We start from the raw sequence: 21,479 nt of genomic DNA, 5'->3' as shown, positions 1-21,479 counted from the left end.
GGGGGGGGGGTGAATTTTGACTGCGCATTGCTGTCATTCGTCCTCTAGTTTCCTCAAATTGATTGTGTTAATAATGATTGACAAAACCTAATGTGAGTGTACTTTAATGAGCAAAAATGATTAAAAATTGGAAAAAAAAATCTCAGAAAATTCCATAGCATAGAGACACTATTTTGATTACGATTAATTGTTCAACAGAAAATGGTTTTCATTTGTCCCTTTTTCAGGCCAAAACAATCAACCGAAAGAAAAGATGGATTATGATAATTACGATGCGATGCATTGTACAAAATCACCGGATGATCTGCATGGTCTGCTTTTTAGTTCAATCTGATATCCCATTATGATAAGAGACATATAAATGTATTATATTTTCTTCTCGCTCCGCTTGGCGCTCTACGTTTATTGCCATTCTAACAACTCCTATACGTAACGTGAAATTCGGTATTTGGGTCGTAACGCTGTGCAGTGCGCGCGACAAAACGGGCGCCGTGGATGATTAGCGTGTCATGAGCCGGACGATTGCGAGATCGTCGTTTGGAGTTCGTAACAATAAAAGAGGTCGTCATAGTATAATACTAGATGTGTGGATTATGGCTATGTGGACACCGGGAAGCGATGCAACCGGGCTACCGCCATGTGTGTGTGGGCGAGGCCTCTCATCACTGGCTCTATGTCATAGAGTCTATGAGATTGTACGAAAAAAAATAAACACACACATTTCTACTGAGTGGAGAGACAGCGTGCGTCACTGGTTTTCAAGGTGAATTACTTTCAGTTTTCATGCCGGAAATGTGTGCTCATAAATTAGTATAATTATGATTTTTTTTCGGGGGAAGGGGGTTGATCGAATTAGAATGAATGGGTACAACGGAAATTATGACAGATTGAATCATTTTTATGAGCGGAGATAATTGAGTTATTGATGGACAGATTTGAGAGTTGCGCAATTTTTTTCGATTGGATTTTTCAAATGAAAATTGTTCGCATTGGGAAATTTGTTCTCACGATTCCAAGTATCTTTACAGTTTCGTTAAGGGGACTGGCACTGGGCCTTGAGATCCATTGAACAGTTTGTGATATGTGACGGAATATGGGAATAACTAGGGAAAATGGCGAGCCCGATCGATTTTGCCCCGTATACCCACGAAAAACTTCATTCTTTCCTGTTTTTACCTTCAGAATGTTCCTTGCGCCGTAGTTTTCATACGATTTTACCTTTTTTTTAAATGTTCGTTACACTCCAAAGAATGAAGTTAGGCATCAGTTTCACTTTATTCATGATCTATTGCAAATAAAGTAAAACGGATGCTTAATTTTATTCTTTGGAGTGTAACCAACATTTTTGAAAAAGCTAAAATCGTATAAAAAATACGGTGCAAGGATCATTTTGAAGGAAAAAACTGGAAAAGATGAAATTTTTCATGGTTATACGGGGCAAAATCGATCGGGTCCGGGTCCGCCATTTATTTATTTATTCCGATATTCCGATATTCCGCCAGTTATTCCGATATTCCGTTATATATCATAAACTCTTCAATGGGTCCCAAGGCCCCGCGCAAGGCTTTTAAATTTCCCCGACGTATCCCCTTAAACTATGAAACTAAATTATCAGCTCAGATGGTAACGCAGTTTCGTGCTACACAGAAAAATCTCCATAGGAGCCTATGTATAAGGAGCGACTTCAATCGTCAATAACTTGAAAAGGAAATCTGAAAAAGTTTTCGGAAAATTCATAGATAATTCAATTACAATTATAAACATTCTGTGTGAATTCCAGATGAATGTCATTATTTACATTTTTCACACGAAACCCTTTGAAGTCTATATTTAGGAAAAAATCATAAAATTCAATTGATCCTTTATAAGAAAATTTACAAAGCTTCCATTCGAAAGCAAATACTTATAGATTTGCTTGAATTCTATCAAAAACTTGAAATTTCCTAATAATTTTTTGTAATAATTTGTAAAGCTCACTCTTGTAAGCATTATTACCAAATTGTCCATAAAACTCAATTTTTTTCTGACAAACTAGAACGAAATTAGAAAATTGGATGTAGAAGTAGAAATTGATAGGAATTCATGAACAGTCCGATGACGATTATGATCAGTCTTATTAGAAATTGTATCATCAGAAGTACACTGTTAAAAAAATTCAGCTGAATTTTCAGGAAAAAGACCGGGAATTTGATTTAAAGGAAAAAGGCAATGAAATTTTACGGTTCTCTGAAAATTCAAGTAAGGACCCTTTTTTTAGCGGCAGAACGAAAGAAATTCCACAATTTACATTCATTTTCAAGCGGAAATGAATATTCACTGCCAAATTCCCGTGAATTTTCAGGGAATTCTTTAACATTGCTGAAATTCCAGAAATTTTGCAGGAATTCCCTGAAAATCCAGAGAAATCTCTCCCTCAATTCCAGATTGTTTTATTAATTTTTCGGAAATAATTCAACGAAAAATGTCAATTCCCACTGATTTTTCGATAAAATTATGAATTTTCAAAGTCAAAATTGCTTGAAATTTTAATGGAAATGCTACTTGTCAGAAATTTCCAAGATTCTTACTGAAAATTTCAGTGGAAAATTTTTAATAGTGGATTCCTTGGAGTTTTATCCCCTTACTCTTCAAACCAAGTTTTAATTTCATAGAAAAATAGAGAACGGAGATTAGAAGACTTGTTATTGAACTAAAAACTTCGTTATCAGAATCTCTAAATCCACGAAAACATGTCACACTATTTTTTTTTATCAAACACGAAATTTGCCCGTGAAAAAGATAATAGTACGTTTCATGGTCACGAGATGATCGTCTCTAAAAAGCGGAGAAAAAAACTCAAATAACGCAGAGAAGAATTACTCGAAGGAATCACAATACTCGAGAAAGGCCATTAATAACGCCGATATGGCTTATCGCTTTGTAAGGTGTAAATTAAGAAAAAAATAACGAACGAAGCCGTGAAGTAGGAAGCCAGAGTAGGAGAGGTATGGAGATTGCACAGCAATAAACATTTCAAATCAGGAAATTAGAGCAATGTCGATAACAAAAAAATACAGCCAAAGGCGGGTGTTGAATTTTCTACACTATTTATTGATGTTAAATTATGAAGGCTGATTATTTTGTAATTGATGACTAGTCACAGTACTTTTTCATAAATTGCCTTGTTTATGAACTCCTCCATCGAGTTTACGAACCGTTAATAACATAAATACAGACACTAAGACGGGAATTAAGTTTTACACTTAATTTGTCTTTGGAATGAACGCACTGAGAGAAAAAATTAGCTCTGCCGAAAACTGATATTTTACACGTGCGAATATTTGATCGAGTGGAACAGATTTACTTGAGGGAAATTAACCAAATTGATAGAAGGAAATTTAATATTGTTCACAAAATAGTATATTTCGTAACGAGTGCAAAAAAGTGTTTTAATACATTTTTTCACGAGTTACGAACAATATTTTTCATCACAATGTGGCGGAAATTGGACTTTTAGGCACGCGGAGCATGCCGGAAAGTTCACTTTTCGTCACAGCGTGATGAAAATTAAATTTTTGTCGTGATCATCAGAAATATTCCTAGAAGAATTCGAAATGTTGGCAGGAAAAAATATAATCTATTGTACGATAATCATTTAATCTTGAGAGACCTCCATACACTGACAGAGAAAATTTGTTTTATTGAGATGTTTTTTCCCTGGAACAAGTATTATATACTTGAACCAATTTCAAATAAATAAGATCTTACGGTGAATATCAATTATTTCTTCTTGAGATACATTTACTTAAATTCAATAAAGCAGGCCTTGGCGTCAAGTTACATGTATTCACCACAAAAATGAGCAAATTCTTTTTTTTTCTCTTAATATAATCTCCAGTCGCGACATTTTCTACTTTTGTGAATTGATCAAAAATTCGTACCTAAGAGATGATTATATTGAGGAATGAATTGAATGTTTTTTTCTCAAATGAAGCCGATGTTTAAATTGAGGTTTCCGCACATCACATTGAACAAAATTTTTGATATCCAAGTTTGTATTGAATTGCCGTAATCTGTGATTCGGTTATTGTAAACTAATGCGATTTTTTTTAGTCAAAAAATATAAACTTCTTTCAACTCCACGACATTTTACTTCAATTTCAAAGCTTTTTCCGCTTAACAATATTCATCCTGATTCGACATACGGAATGCTCACTTCAACGATAATTTACTTGGAACAAGGGATGATCGTGTTGATTGAGGTAACAACGTATTTAGTCATGAGAATAATTTAGATTTTTCATTAAACCCCCGAATTTCTGGCGTTAGTAAATTTTTGACTAGAAAGAAATCAAATACTCTCATTACTGCGACAAATGAAAGGAACTTCAATTCTAGAGGAGTTCGATTTCTCCCAATCAAATGTATCTCAAGAAGTGATAACTGCTATTCACTATGAAATCATGTTTATTTGAAAATTAACATCCAAATGATAAAGTATTTGTTGGTTCAAATAAAATTCTCTTGATAAAATTAACTTTTCCAGTTGGTATAGGTTTAATACCATTGAAAGAATACATTGGCGAGGAAAGAATTATTTAGTTTTGCCAATAACACAGTTTTCGGCAAGAAGATTGTAGTTTCCCCTTGAAATTATCATTTGTTCCATGAAAATTATAAGGGTTTATTGGACAAAGATATACACTACTCAATAACATTTACTTGATTACACCGGAGCCTCATATAATTCTGTGTTGAACGAATGTATTTACCCGAAAGACATAAATGTCCCAGGAGAACAATTACTACTACGAAAATTATCATGTTTTGGTAGAAACTTTGTGTTTCGTCCACAAGTAATTTGATTAAACGCAACAAAAGATCTCTTCAGGGCAACATATCATTTTTCGACAGATCTAATTTTTCTCTCAGTGTAATAGATAATATATTTTTTTATTAGGTTTTTAGGTTTGAATACTGAATAACTAGTATCCAAAGAAAATTAATAAAAGTCGGATAATTCGTGGATGTAAATATCGAATAAACTTTTTCACCCATCCAACTCAACTTCCGTTCAAATTTATGGAGACAATGGTGATTGAAACATCTATAAATCGTCAATTTTCTAGAAAATGTAATTGAAGTTAATAATAACGGTGAATTATTAGAAAGTAGGAAATGTACGTATGAACTTTTGCTTTAAATTTGACTGATTATCACCGCAATTACTAATAAAATAAAAGAGTAGGGTGAATTCAAGCATCTGAGAAACTATTCAACCGCTTTAGAACGGATCGTTATTAGTTCCAGTAGTCAATAAAAAATTTTATTACCAAAGATCGTACGTTGAGAGAAATTTGCCAAAAAATTATTGTGCAGCACCAAAAAATTGTCATGCTATACCAGAAAAATTATTGTGTAGCACCAGAAAAATTATCGTTCAGCAGTGGAAAATTTATTGGAAGCACCACAATTTTTCTAAAAGTTTTTCTCCACGGAGAAAAATTCAAAAAAAAATTACCAGAAAAAAACGTAAAAATTACGTTTTAAAAAGTAATCCACGAGCGAAGTAAAACTCAATAAAAGTATGAGGCAGTATTGAAATTGTACGAATCGCCACGTAAATTCTACGATTTGTTCCGTAAAAATTAACCACCCGCCTGATGACTCACCGCTGTGGGGACAACAAGTCGTTCCGTAATTTTTCCCCAACAATTGAGAAATTTTACGGAACGGAACGTAGAAATAACTCACCAGCTTCATAAAAATCGTTGAACATTTAAGAATTTTTGATTTTGGGGGCATAATAAGTCGGGAAGTTTCTGTAAGATTTGACTTCTTCGGGAAAAATTACTTGACAATTTCGTACTTTGTTCGGTGATGAACCTGAAAATTCACGGAACGTTTCAGATTTCTTCTCTTCCATTCCTACAAAAATTGCCGGAAAACGATTCCCCGGTGCGGATTACGTGAATTGTTCCGCAATTTTTACTGAATATTTCTCTCCGTGTCCGTGTAAATCACTCAAAATATTCGGCAATTTTTAGGAAAGAGAGGCCACATTTCGCATTTTTTCTCCTGAACATTGAACATGATCATCACAAATCACCAATAAAGTACCCATTAACACACATCAATTCCTTATCAACATTTCCACAAATTTAGCTCAATTGTTTTCCAAATTTAATTAAAATTCAATTTTGTGATAATTACGACCAAGAGAGATATAATTATTCAACTCTCGCGAGCCCTTATCGTTGTCGCCACTTAATTGAATCATCATTACCCCAAATAAATAATAGAAAAAAGATTAAAAACCTATATGGATATCTCAGAAAATATTTGAGAAATTTACCTCAACACTTCACCCAAAAAAAAACAGTTGCTGTGTAATCTCTCAGAAACAAACTTGCAAGGAAAGGCAACCGGATTTACTGAAAAATTTCCTCTCATCGCTTCCAAAGGAAGTGAAGAATTACAGCGTTGCCTAAACGCACCGTAAGACAGCTTAACAAGTACCATCGAGTTGAGACAGAATAAACCGAAGATATATGTGAAATAACTCGACGAAGAATCGTACAAGACTTTCCCTTTTGGTTTTAAACCCTTTCTCAAAGGTCTGCCATAATTTATCCCTCTGTTTCTGAGTACTTATGGAGGCATTTTATTGCGATTTGAATGGAGGAGGGCATCGTTACAACTACCGTGACCGGGCATTCTGAGTACAAAGAAGGTGAAAGAGGTACAGAGAGGAGAAAAGAAGAGGGGAGAGAAATCCAGCCAGGTGGATAGGTACCGACTTTTGCTAGTACAGTGCACTGACGAGAGAATTCAATGTAAGAGGCGATAGATGAAAGTGAAAGGAAACGTAGAAAGGGTTCGCCGGAGTTTTCTGCTGGAAAAGTATCTGGAATTGTTCGTGCGGCCAAACATTTTAATCATTGTTTCATTTTCGATGGATCGTTGACGAGTTGATTAAATATGAAATGTTATCGTGCCCGATCATTTTCGTTTCATATGTCAGCTATTCTGTGGAATAAAATCTTGAAATACATCGTAATGGAAAAAAAATTGAAAAATATCTGTTTGAATTTTTCCCTCAAAGCAATTATCGTCATCGAGACAATTTTATTGTCGACTGATTTTATTATTTAAACTTTGCAGATCTAAATTTGAAAATGTCACAAGATTATAAAGTTTACTTTTGGAGGAATAATGATGAAATAATTGAAAAATTGCAATGTTTAAAAATTAGGAGCATTTTCTATGAATAATTCATAAACAATCAATTTTCCCATTTTCACAAAAATCATTTGTTCGGAATCATAATAAATTTATTCATATTCATTTCGTGCCTAAAAAAATTAGGTTTCCGAATGTTTAAGCAATTTCAACTATTCATTTATAAACAAAGAATGTTTAAAAAAATAATAATTCTGTGCAAAATGTAATTGGAATAAGGCTGAATGTTTAGGGGAGGATGGAGCAAAATGGAACGTTTTATGATCTTCTCTATTTACCGATGTCTTTGTTTACAAATGAAAATATTTGAATTTGGAAAAGGTCACAAACCGTTCCATTTTGCCCTACCTTCCCCTATGATTTTTTCAAAATTTTCTCACGCAATTTAATGGACAAATTTTATGATTGAAAACGGTTGAATTTATGGTGTGGACTGTACCAAACTGTTAGATCCTTAAGGATATCCAAGTACTGCAGTTATTTTTTCGCCAGTGAACTGTTTTTATATTTTTGTAGTTCAACATCAGAAGCTTTCATTTGAGCCCTTTTGACCCCAAGTTTCCGGACGTTTTACAATAATTTTATTATTTAAACTTTGCAAGTCCGAATTTGAAAATCTCAAAAAAATTATAAAGTCGACTTTTGGAGGAAGATTGATGAAATAATTTAAAAATTGCAATTTTTCTAAATTACGATTATTTTTTATAAATAATTCAGAAAAAAATAATTTTCCATCATAAAAATCATTTCGTTGGAATCGTAACAAATTGATTCATAATCGGAATTTTCCCAGAAATCGATTTGATGCTTAAAAGTTTGAACATTTTGAATTATTTATTTGTAAATAGCGAATGTTTAAAAAAATAATTATTCTGTGCAAAATGTGATTTTAATGACGCTGAATATTCATGATTTTTTTCAAACTTTTCTCACGCATTTTAATTGACAAATTTGATGATTGAAAATGGTTGAATCTATAGGGTGGCCTATACCAAACTGTAAGATATCCTTGAGGATATGCAAGTCCTTTAGCTGTTTTCTCTCCAGTGAACTGCTTTTATACTCTTGTAGTTGAAGCCTCATTTGACCCTACATTTCCGGACATTTTACAAAGATTTTTCCATTCAAACTTGGAAAGTTTGAATTTGAATCTCGTTATTGAACCGTGAGACAACATTTTGAAACTCTTAAAAAAAATTATAAAATTTAATTTTGAAGAAAGATTTTGGAGGAAGAATCATTGCCTAAATTTCTATAATTTTTAATAATTTTCATTATCTTATGGACCTAAAAAATATTATTCAATGAAATGTTCCGGAAACTAACTAATTTCCCAGGAACAACAAAATAAAAATTAACTGTGAATCAGTCCCTGTTAAAAATGTAAGGATTCTTCACTCGAAATTTCAGGAGTAATTTTCTACAGTGGACATGAGAAGAATACTGTGAATTACTAGGATTAATAGGATTACGAGAATTACTAGGAAGAATAATAAATTCAAATGTTGAATTATTGACCAATAATTCAACATTTAAATTTATTATTCCTCGAAGGAAACAAGACAAAATAGAACTATATAATCCTCTCTAATCCGAAAATCTGGAAAACCAAGGGGAAAGGAGAAAGGACTCGCCTGAGCCGCCGAGTGAATAATAAAATTTCACTTAAATGATAATCCCTAACCCTCTCGATCCTCAGGTAAAGATAAACAGCATGAGGTACCGAGGATTCAATTACCCAAGGGTTACGAGAAACGGAATATTAGCCGCACCGAAGGGTAGAAAAGAATGAATAACTGTAGCAACAGGTAAATTACTTGAGGCACCTTGGGGCTTGGGTGTTATACCTGGGGGGTTAAATCCGTGTACAATTTTCTTCGCATCTTTCCCCTTGTCACTTCGTCCCAGTGTGGCCCCGGAGTGACACGCGCACGGCTCGCGTGGCTGAAATATTTAAACGAAAGAAGAAAAAAGAGGGGAGACACTAGAGGGAGAGAGAGAGAGAGTCCCTATGGGTCATTCCTGTCGTACTAATTGGCATGGGGAGAGACAGGACGTTGAACGTCGAGGGCAACTGTGACCCAGATGCCACTCAATGCATTTGCTCAACTACTTGGTGACACGAAAAACTTAAAGGGTATAATTTGAATAATAAAGGAAAAATCAAATAAATAAATCGCTCAATCTGATGCATGATAAATTAATTCAGGAAACTGATATCATTTCCATCCAAACTCAATATGTGCCCCGCTACTCCGGAAGATAGAAAAAACAAGTTGATAATAGGCCCCCAGAGGCGAAAATAATCGATAAAATGACGATGCTTGATTAAAAAAAAAATTCTGGATGAACTGCTCTATACCAGGATGTATTGAATCGATCGCTACACATTTTTGTACACAAATGTAACTCAGTAACACTAATTAGCAGCCAGAATCTCAGATGTTTATTCGAAGTTTTACGCGGATTACGAAAAGCCACATCAACTCTCAATTGAAAAATTAGAATATGGTGAATATTTCGAAAACTTTGTATGCACAGGTATTCATATTTTGATTGATCTTGATAGGGAGAAGACGAGTATTTTGAAGAAGAAAAAAAAATTAATCGGATCAGTAGTTTGGGAGATATTCAACAAAACAGTTTTTCACAAAAAGTTTAATATTTTCTACACCATTTGTCCGATTTCTCCTACCCATAATCGCATCCTGTAACATCATAAGAGCTACATTTTCACCAAATTTCAATAACGTATCTAAATTTTTTCAGGAGTTATCGTGCACAGAACGATTTTCTGATGAAAATTAAAAATTTCGATCATTACCAAACTGTCCCTAGTTACAGAGCAATATTGTGATTTGATTTGATAGATAATATAACAAGGAATATTTTGACGTCAAAAAAATTAAATTCAGTCACGTAATTTTCGAGATATTGAGGATAAAAGATTTTTGAGAAATTGCGGTATCTCGGAAAATACTTGACCAATTGAACTGAAATTGCGCCCAGAACAGCTCCAAAGTAATACCAACACTGTTGGAAATTTATTGAAATTTCAGTAACAGCGTCATTTGAATTTTCAATGTTGTGAGATTGAATTCAATTTCAAATGAAAACGTTCACTAAATGTCTCATTCATCTTGAAAATTCAAGATAACTGGGTTTTTCATGTTAACGATCATTGGTTTGTCAATGAAAGCTTGAACTTCCAAACTTCGTGAAAACTGAACATCGCATACAATTCAATTTTCAGTAGATTGAAAATTCAGAGAAGTTATTGCCTGAATTTTAAAAAATTTCAAGGTTTTTCAGTGCCGTATGGACCTGAAAATCGAGAACTACATGAATATTGAAGAAATTAACTGATTCGTCAATGAAGAATTCTATAGAAATTTCATGTAACTTTGTCGTTGTTAAAACTTTCAAGCGTCTTCACTTGAAATTTCAAGAGTAATTTTCTAGTAGTGAATTATGAGACAAAATTTCAGATTTTCAGCTACAGATTTTGTCCTTTTTCCGTGAAGATTTATAAAAAATTTTCGAAAAATTCGCACACACATCCGGACATACATCCACACATTTTCTAAAAACATCATATCTTCACGTTTCATGACATTCTACGTCATTTCCATGCAAAATTAGAAGATCGTCAAAATCAACGATTGCAAAGCCTCCATTCGGAAGCAAAAGGATGGATTGAGGATGTAAAACTCCAATCTGAATCTTCCGAGGATTAAATAAACGAAATAAGAGTCAGCACCCTCCCCTGACTGTTCAGTCATACTCCCACCCTTCGATTATCCCCCTCCAATCTCCCCTAATCGCATTTTAATCGTGACTATTTCCATATCTTAATTTAATTAACACATAACAATTCACGTTTTCTGATATAAACATGAAATTAACGACGTAAAAACTTGATTCCCGCGTGAATAAACTCTTGATAAATCAATTCGGTCGGCGAGATTACCATGAGCGATAAGAATTAAGCGCATCCCTAATGAATGAGCCATTTTTTACATCATTCTTTAATGTAAAAAATGGGAACAAAGTTTAATATCTCTTATGTATCATCAAAAAGCACATCACTCGTTACATAGAGCTCTGGGTGAAGTGATGGGAGCGCTTATTAAAGCCCCCAAGTGTCCATCTCACTCCCGTTCATCTATCTCTCTCATCCTCAGGGGCGATGAGGAGACGCTTCAGACGCTTATACACGTGAAAACGCGTGGCGACTGCGGTATAAAACGAAGCTGTAATTAAAGAGGTACGAAAGACACCACAACAGCACACAACGACGCCAGTCTGACTCCTTCTCAAGGCCTTGGGATTCGCCGGAGCGTACCTCCGCTACTGATTAGCTTCCTCTTTTCCCACATCGTCCTCCTTCTTCACCCCTTCGCTCCATTCCTTTTTCTTCTTCCAATTCTTGTTCTCTTTCACTCCTCTCGTTATCAGACGTACGTGGGAATCCACGCGATTATCGTAGGAAACAATTAAAATGATTTTTCATAATTGTTTTAATATATTGTTTTTTTGCTCTTTGCTGAGTTCATTTGCGTAAATTTAAATATTGGAGAGAATTCGTGATAATTGGGTGCCATGAAGGTATATGGGATGACCCAAAAACATGGGAGCTAATGGTCTAATATATTAACTGAATGTAGAATTTTGCCACATTTAAAACATGCTTTATTCTCCCGTGAGTTAAGGGACTTCCGCAGTAAGTTTTGGGGCTATGGAGTGGGGAAAATGTCAACCAAGATGACTGACAATGTCATTTGACACCACGCATTTTTGTTCAACGCAGTTGGTATTCTTGTGTCCCGATAAAATCCTATACTATACTGTAGAATCTATAGTATATGGCTTGGCGGAGTTCACACGGTGGCCACCGCCGCGCGCACTCTAGCCTCTCTCAACATTGCCATGTTCCGCCATCAGCTTCCTCTAAAGTAACTAAAATCCCGAACTAGGCCATACATTTTCAATAATTACAAATCAGTGGCGAGGTGATAAAAGGAGATAAGTCAATTTTGACTATTGACCAGTTTTCAATCAATATCTCGGAATCTAAGGGAGATGGCGAAATTTTTGTTATAACCTTTCTTATGGAGCCGATTGAGTGCTACAATGACTGTAATTACGAAAATTACGATATCTCCCTTAGATTCCGAGATATTGATTAGAAACTGGTCAATAGTCAAAATTGACTTATCTCCTTTTACCACTTCGCTACTGAAATAATCCCTGTGGTGATGGTTAATGAAAGTGTGGGGATATGTTCCTGAAATATGTACGGTTCTATTCCTGAAGTGGCTGGATTTTTATTCCATTGTCGATTATTTTTGTGTGATTTATAAAAAAGTGGTGCCATAACTCTGTGTTGATGACACATTTTTCATATTTTCTCCGCAATAATCTACAGTAGTTACTGCCTAACATTTCAATTTCTGGGGCCAGAATTAGAGGAATTAAATGTTCGGGAAGCCCTTACTCTTCCGTTGGAGGCGGAGCTAGGAAAGAGATAAACAGAGAGAATGAATCTGTGTTTCACTCTCACACGCCGAGAGAAATTTTACTGCGCAGTCCCGTCGCGCAGAGGGACACACAGATTTATCCAAGCACATTTACGTTGTCGACGGTGGGGGAAGTCAACTTCTCCGACTGAAATGTTAGGGAACCGAAATGTTAGGAAGTACCCACTATACATGGTTCAGCGTGTTGGGACTTTGGGAGGATATTTCTAACCACTCACAGAATATATTCTCAAAATTTCAGCTCTGCAATCCATTTCCTTCTACTCCCATATACTTACTGCGGAAGCTCCTTAAGAAGTTTAGATGAAAAGTATAATTACTGGACATTCAGTTTGTCTCATGAAATCGAAGTTTTCGAAAAAAAACAACTATTAATTTCCACTCAATGCGAGGACTATTCAAATTTACTTTGCTCACGTGCTTAACGGATCAACCTGGAATGATCAATGAATATATTCCAATGTCTCTCATTCACACGTATCGAGTGAGTGCTCACAATCGTGTTAATTAGTCTCTTCTGTCGCCCTAGAGTCACGACACCGATTTATGCCGTAGGTACTTGTATTTGTTTAATTAGTAAGTCAGACGGTAGACGATGCAATTGCTGGTCGATTGTACTCGTGACCCAGAGGTGACACCTAGGATGCTAGTTTCAGGTGGGTGACAGGGACAGGTGTGCGATAGCGGTTGCTCAATTAACCTTGGGAATAATTTCTTCATTCCAGGGGGGGAGATGTTTACGCAATCTCGAGGTTTTTTTTTTGTCAGAAAGCTTCAGTTTTCCTCGTTTATTGTAGAGACAAAGTTGAGGTGGAATTTTCGTGTTTATTCAACTGAGAACTGTGATGAAATCGTGAAAATAATGTAAATGCCGATCACTTTTCAGCAATTGGTCTATTCTATTTTCGATTGACAATTGATGTGTGAATTTTTTTTAAATGTTTTTGAGGCGAAGAACATTTATTTCAGAAGATTGACGAAAACTTTTTGTTTAAGCCGAATATCTCGGAATCCATAGACAAAAATTTGTATGTGGATTTTTTTTGTGTGAAAAAAAATGAGGGATTAAAAAAATTATGAACAGTTCCTAGCGAGCATAAAATCCTAAAAATGAATCGAATTTTCACTTATTTTGAGAACATTTTCCATAAAAATTCTCAATTTTTTTGAAATGATTGTCTTTACACTGAGAGAAAAAATTAGCTCTGGCAAAAAACTATATAATTCACGTGAGAATATTTGATGGAATGGAACCGATTTACTTGAGGGAAATTAACCCACTTGATGGAAAAAAATTTACGATTTTTCACAAAAATTAAATTTTTGTCGTGATCATGAGAAATATCCCTAGACGAAATCGAACTGTTGGCATTGAAAATTCTAGCTTCCTCTTGAAATTGTCATTTGTTCGATGGAAATTATAAGTGTTTATTGGACGAAGATATACTATTCACTTGATAAAAACGGAGTCTCATATAATTTTATGTAGAACGGATGTATTTACCCGAAAGACATATAAATGTCGGACGAGAACAATTACTGCTACGAAAATTATCATGTTTTGGTGGAAACTTTCTTTTTCGTCTATAAGTAAATTGATTCGACACGACAAAGGATCTTTTCAAGAGAACGTATATTTTTCCTGAAGAAAATCAAATTTTAGGTCAATTCTCTTCGTTGGGAGCTTTCGTAATAAACCTCATAATGAAGAAAAGTGGAAGGAGTTTTCTCCAACGACTGAAAATACTAATAAAAGATTTGAACAGTGAAGCACTGTAAAAAACGTTGATGATCGGCTTACGCAAAGTTGTGACACGTGTAAATACAGCCTGAGTCTCCGCTGTTCCTAATCCGTGACACCCTAATACCAAAAAGTATTCTCCTCGCTCTGATACCCCCCCAGTGAAGAGTTGTACAGATACCCCAACACGCGTATTACGTTTATCATGGAATAACTGACGCGAGGAGTGGTAAAAATAAAAGAATACCAAACAGAAATAGTTTTATTTGGACGATTCATTAATGCGACCAGCTCCATTGAGTCGTATTTTTCGGGTGTAAAAAGTTGTGAGACGAAGGGGGAGAAAAAGGGGTGACGACACTTGTGGCACGCAGACGAGGATGATAAATCGTTGGGACTATTGGGGGAGTGAGAAATTCCCGTAGAGTTATAATAGACGGGTGAATGCTTGAGACAAACACTCACGCTTCCCGATCTTAACGACCTTGACGGCGAGAGTCGCACTTTTCCTTCAGCCAATACATGCGCGTCTGATTTACGTTCATTAAAAAAAATGGAATAGAAACGTTGAGAATGAATCGAGGATGAGTTGAAAATTCTGGAAGCTTGGATGTAACGATTCTGGAAATTTCTCGGGAATGGAGAGGTGTGCGATGATTTGTCAGATCTTTTTTGTATTGCTTGAAATTCATCAGAGGAAAGTTTTGAAAAATGTTCATTAAGGATATGTAAGTATCTTTTACAGTATTTGCCATTTAAATTGCGTGAGAAAAAATTAAAAGAAATCATGAATATTCAGCGTCATTCGAATTAAATTTTGCACAGAATTATGATTTTTTTCAACATTCGTTGTTTGTAAATGAAAAATTGAAATTGTTTAAACTTTCGGAAAATTTATTTTTTAAGCATGAAATCAACTTCTGGTAAAATTCTAAATATGAATAAATTTGTTACGATCCCGAATAAATGATTTTTATGGTGGAAAATTTATTGTTTACAAAGTACTTGAAGAAAATGCTCATAATTTTCATAAATTGCAATGTTTTAATTACACTATAGATTCAACCATTTTCAATTATCAAATTTGCCATTCAAATTACGAGAAACAAAAAGAAACAAATCATGAATATTCAGTGTCATTAAAATTACATTTCGCACAGCATTTTTTCAACTATTCGTTATCTATAAATAAATAATTGAAATTGTTTAACTTTTCGAAAGACTTATTTTTTTAGGCATAACATCGATTTCTGGTAAAATTCCCAGGATGAATAAATTTGTTGCAATTCCAAACAATTGGTTTTTATAGTGAAAAATTGATTATTTATAAATTATTTATTAAATTCGGAATTTTCAGAAATTGCAATTTTTGAATTACACTATAGATTCTACCATTTTCAATCATAAAATTTGTCAATTAAATTACGCGAGAAAAATTTGAAAAAAATCATGAATATTCAGCGGCATTCAAATTCCATTTTGCAGAGAATTATTATTTTTTCAAACAATCGTTGTTTAAAATAAATGATCGGAATTGTTTAAACTTTTGGAAAACTTACTGTTTAGACATGAAATAGATTTCTGCGAAAATTTTGAATATGAATAAATTTGTTATGATTCCGAACAAATGATTTTTACGGTGGAAAATTGATTATTTATAGATTATTTATAGAAAATGCTTGGAATTTTCAAAATTTTCAGTTTTTTAATTATTTCATCAGTAATCCACTTCTCCAAAGTAAACCTTCTAATTCTTTCTCAATTTTTCAAAATGTTTTTTAATGGTTCAGTATCGAGATTCAAATGCAGACTTACACAGTTTAAGTAATAAAATGGTTGTAAAATGACCGAAAACTTGGGGTCAAATGAGAGCTCTGATGTTCGACTACAAAACTAGAAAAGCTTTTCACCGGCGAAAAAATGGCCCAAGGACTTAGATACCGTTAATAGCCCGGTGGCTTGGCGCAGTGGGTAAGTTCGTTGCCTCACATGCGAAAGGTTCCGAGTTCAAGTCCCGGCCGGGTAGAATGGTGCGATTTAACCATTAGTCTTGATCATCATTGCAGTATACCCTAACCGGGTCGAAGCGATGTAAAATAGCGATAAAAAAAGATACCCTTAATATCTTTAATTTCACGGTATTCGCATAATAACCAAAGAATTTCTTAAGTTTGCCAAGGATGAAAAACTTGAAATAATTATTTTTTAAATAGTTTTGGATCAAAGCGGTTCATAGAAATTGCTTCAGAGACGTTTTAGGGGGGAATTTCAAGGACTACAAGAAAAGTTTCCTTGATAAATTTCCATCAGTGTCGTTATTTCCAAGAGATTCATAATTCAATCGACATCAGTAATGCAATTCAATTATTTGCTAATATCTTCCGAGTGAAGACATTCAAAAAAATTTGTCAGTACCTTTCTTTCATAAAGGAAATCAGCGGTAACAAAAAGGTCTTGTGATCAATCCCCGTAAACCTCTCCATTCTTAAGATGTTCGCAAAATAATTTTACAGGTGCAATTCCCAATTTTCCGCTTTTATTACTTTGTAAATATCTTCAGAGTGGGATGATTTACAAAAATTTATTCGGCGACCTTCTTCTTTTATCTAATGTAATCCTCTTTTCCACAAAATTCATTTTTTTCCCATGAAACACTGACACGAGGGACTGGTGGAAATTAGGAAATCACTGGATCACTCGATTAGAAATCAAGGAAGAAATCACCAGAAATCATTGCAAATCAAGCGAGTTCCATTTTCAATATTAATTTCTTATAAAAAACTTATAAAAATCCTCGGGAATCAGTAGAAATCACGAAGAAATCAGGAGATTTCATAAATAATTATAAATCATCGATGAAAGTTAAATCCAGATTTTGTATTTGAGCTTCTAGTTGATTCTGATGATGTTTTGAAATCTGGAAATCAAGAAATCATCAAAATCTACTAGAAATCACAGGAATCATTCAAAAAATCACAAGAAAGCATCCCATTCTGGAAATCACTGATCCATCCGATGGAGGAGTGGCCAGCGCCTCGCACTGACATTTTCCCGACTAAAACACAATAGATCCATTCAAATTTCCCGACAATAACCACGAAGGCAAAAAAAATTCACCAATTATCGTTTTCGTCACCGATATATCAAGTAATTCTCATGCAAAGAATAAACCGATAAAGTGTTTTGTCACCAGAGGAACTTTCACTCCCCCCATTATCAATGTGTGTGTATTATTTACACTATGTATGTAATGTTATGTCGATACTCGCGAGATTGTAAATATCACCCATGTAATCTCGCGAGCTTTGCGTCAAACTTGTTAGGTCTGTGCACTAATGCACGCAATCTCCTTGTTTGATTCATTGAGAAAAGAATTCTTGGCCTATTTCTGCTATTTCGAAGGCCACCGAGACATTTGTTCAGTTTCCAATAATTGCCGAGTGAGAGAAAGAGAGAGACAATGAACAAAAAAAATTAGCGTCACGAATTGAAGATAAAAATTACTCAATTGATTGGCCAATAAATTATGAAATCATTTGTGCGGACCAATCTCCAGTTCAATCAGTACATCCAATGAATGACTGGAGCCTATAATTCACGAATAAAACAGCAGGATAACATCTTGACACTCACCTTGATTGAAATCCTCCGTTAATGTCCACGTAACAGGTAATTATCCACTCTGGTCAATCAACCAAAACAACTCGTTAAAAAAAAACGATGAAATCCAAATCCCTCAAGACTCTCTCGAGGAGTCCCACAACATTTTCACGTTACGTAGAATATCCATTGACACTAATTTCTCTCTTTACTTCCGAGATCGCGAGATAATGCCAACACGTGAGGTACATTGGAAATGTATTTAGCCGTTTAATTTATCCCATCTATTTATCCTTGGCCAACAAATTGAATTAATTACCCCAACTATCACTTAATCGAGATCACACAAGTGAATTTAACCACTTCCTCCAAATTTATCCTTTCCCCAGCAGTGGAGAAAAAAAAATCATTGAAAACAAAATCAACACTTTTTTTGACACTTTCACCCTCACTTCCGGTTCTCTGTTGTCCCTTCCGGGACGATTCACACTGGCAAGTTTAAATAACACTGATGAACGAGCACATCCATAACCGTGGAAATAATCCTCAAGAGATGATGGAGTTAAAAAAAAACTGTTGATATTTTCCTTCTATTTGATTTCCTCGGGCTCTTCTCACACCAACTGACAACGCTGGTGTGACGGTATTGGTGTTCCCTCCTTCTTCTCTCTCCGGTCCTGGCTTCCCCAGGGTCAGCCGGCTGTGTTGGCTCTAGCACTTTTACCCGTTGGGTACTCTCAAGGACTCAACACTCCAAGTCTCTCCTATTCCTTTCTCTTATCCTTTCGCGTGGACTTTTTTATTTAATATAAAAAGAAAAATCCCAACACGTTTGCTTTTTTGCCTCATTCACTCGCTAACCTTTTTCACCAGCTTTTAATCTCCCACAACAGCCCGTTTATCCCCTCGAACTCGAGAATTTCCGATGATGGCTTAATTTTTTTTTATTTCTTCACATGTAAAAAAAAAATTTCACCGTCTCCTCAAGTCACACATCAACGCTGCCGCAACTTCACTTTCCCCACATTGGCTTCCCCACGACCAATTCTTTCTCTTTTCCTTCCACACACACAACTCTCCCGTTCTCTTTTTACCTCACTCTCCTTCTCTTTCAATCTCGTAGTTTCTCACTTCTTGCCACTGTCGATTTTGTAATCCCTTTTACGAAACTCTCCTCTCTGTCTCAGTTACACTCGAAGTAAAAGTCAGTCTTGGTATAATACCAATGACAAAAAACCCCACGTTTTATTGACAAACGTTGAACAGCCACTATTCAGATCGAGGAGGACCCAGCAGGACTTCCGGTACTCAAACTTCAATTCACTTCCGTCGATGATATCACTATTACCTCTTCAGTACACGTGAATACACGTGACACTGTTCCACCACTGGGCTCACTGCCGTATCCATACTGCCCATTTTACCTCCAATTGACAACGAGTTAATAGTTATCAGAATAAAATCATGAATCCCCTTGCAATTTCTCCCACTTCAGTTTCCCGGAATAGATTGATTCCTGGAGGCATTCATCGAAGCCCCACAAAGTGCACAACAACCTCTTGGTCTCCACTGCACTGAACCACTATTGTAGCTTATCAAACAGTTCTCTATTTTCCTCTCTTATTTTTCCCCCCCACCGCTGGCCAAGAGCCTGCCTCGTTTTTTTTTATTCTCCTTTTTGTTTTGTTAAAGCGTCCTCGTCCTCGACACGTCGCGCAATGCTATCTTTCTTTCTCGCGTTGTGCGTTGGCTCTCGAGTTACGTTCCGGTTACGCAATGCGGATCATCAACGAGCATTCCACCTCCTCTTATTTTTCAAACGTCAAATGCTTTCTTTCTATTTTATCCACTCTCAAGGACACCGAGACTTTGACACATCACCTCTCCCGCGGATGAATGACGCTGATTAAAATTACTTCCCCCCCCCCTGTTGACGATTTTCGCAGGTTTTTCCTCTGTTTATTCGGTGATTTTCTCCTCGGTATTGTCGCTGTTGCAGTTGAATTGAATTTTAACGCGCTCACGCGGCCCGCCGTTGTGTTCTCTCTCTCAGCCGTAAGTCAGTGGTTTCAACTTTTACTTTCAGCTCTTACACAACAGTAAAACAAGCGCGCAGGCCAAGAAGGAGAGCTAACTGAAGTTAACACCGCGCCACGGTTACCGTGGCACTTCTCTTCCCCCGAAGCGAATGAGCACAAGAGACTAACTGAACCAACACTTGGTACCCTGCCACCATTTGTAACCACCTCAGGTATGAAAATTGTTTAAATCTCCAGGTGACTGCCAACACTTTGACACTAACCGAGGGAGGAATTATGAATCACACACACCCCACCCCCTTTTTCCTCAACAAGTATTATCCGATTAGTACTTAATTTCATTGGGTGAATTCTTCCCGGAATTAGGTGGTTTAGAATATCACTCAATTGTCACTCGTTAATTCTCCATTCAGGGGATTAGACGAAATTTTTTTCGGGGATTAAGGGCGCCTTCACTTTCGCTTTCTAATTCATCGGCGTTTGTTTCTGCTTTCTAGCAATTGCGCATGCGTCGTCGCCACCGCGCAAGCGCACTGCGTGAAGATAACCCGGCAATTATTTGAAACACTGGGACAAGATTTAATCCAATTGGTGTCACACCGATGCCGATGAATTTGTTCAGTCACACTGGTGTTGAAAGGGAACAAATTGACACTTGATTGTTGGTGGATTGTGAATTTTTAAACTCAAGATTAATGTTCACGTTTGTCCACGGAGCCGTTCGACGAGTGATGAATTGACCGATTACAATGGACGACTGTCGATAAATAAATTTAAATAGTTGACGAATAAGATTGTGTCCGGTATTGGGTCTCTTCCGGTCTCCGTGGTGTGTCTCTCACTGAGCCAAAGCACGTTCGGTTAGAGTTTTGCGCAAACGGGCCGGGTGAGGACCTCCACTCGCCTCACTCACAACACACTATCCCTCTCGCTTAGTTTTGTCTCTTAGGGTACCCCAGGCAATACAACTACATGCATGGATATTCAAACGTTAGATGTATTTGTGTGCTGGATCTACAACAGTTGAAGTGCGAGTGAGGCAGATTTAAAGTGTTAAAGGGAGATGGGGTATAGTTGTAGTTGGTGAGTTGAGGCAGTGGGAAAAGAGGTGGAGGTGGCAAAAGAGTAAGCACTAACCTATCGGGCGGCTTGTATTTGTGAGGAAACGATCTCAACTGTGCAATTGTGAAAAACTGATACAAGTGTGGGTTAATCCCTCGGGGATTTTCAGTTGTAACTGCGAGTGAGAGAGACAGCGGAAGACGATGAAAGGGGGAGGGAGAGGATAGACGAGGGTCAAGGGATTCCCTTTTCCCCGCCTCCTGCCCCCCCCCCCCC

The 21,479-nt window shown here is 36.0% G+C and overlaps 1 protein-coding gene across 2 annotated transcripts in view; it reads right to left on the bottom strand.

Moving 5' to 3' along the window:
* The window catches only part of LOC107037619 (transcription factor Ken 2), a 57,194-nt gene extending 37,153 nt beyond the window's left edge, over positions 1-20,041 (bottom strand). For both annotated transcript variants that reach the window (XM_015256256.1, XM_015256257.1), the window contains exon 1: positions 18,136-20,041. The gene's annotated coding sequence lies outside the window, so the exon portion shown is untranslated. The remainder of the gene's footprint in view (positions 1-18,135) is intronic.
* Between the last annotated feature and the right edge of the window lie 1,438 nt (positions 20,042-21,479).

This window comes from Diachasma alloeum, unplaced genomic scaffold, assembly GCF_001412515.2.
Source record: "Diachasma alloeum isolate Michigan unplaced genomic scaffold, Dall2.0 Dall_scaffold_00256, whole genome shotgun sequence".
NCBI lineage: Eukaryota > Metazoa > Arthropoda > Insecta > Hymenoptera > Braconidae > Diachasma > Diachasma alloeum.
This window is presented reverse-complemented; position numbering and strand designations above follow the sequence as displayed.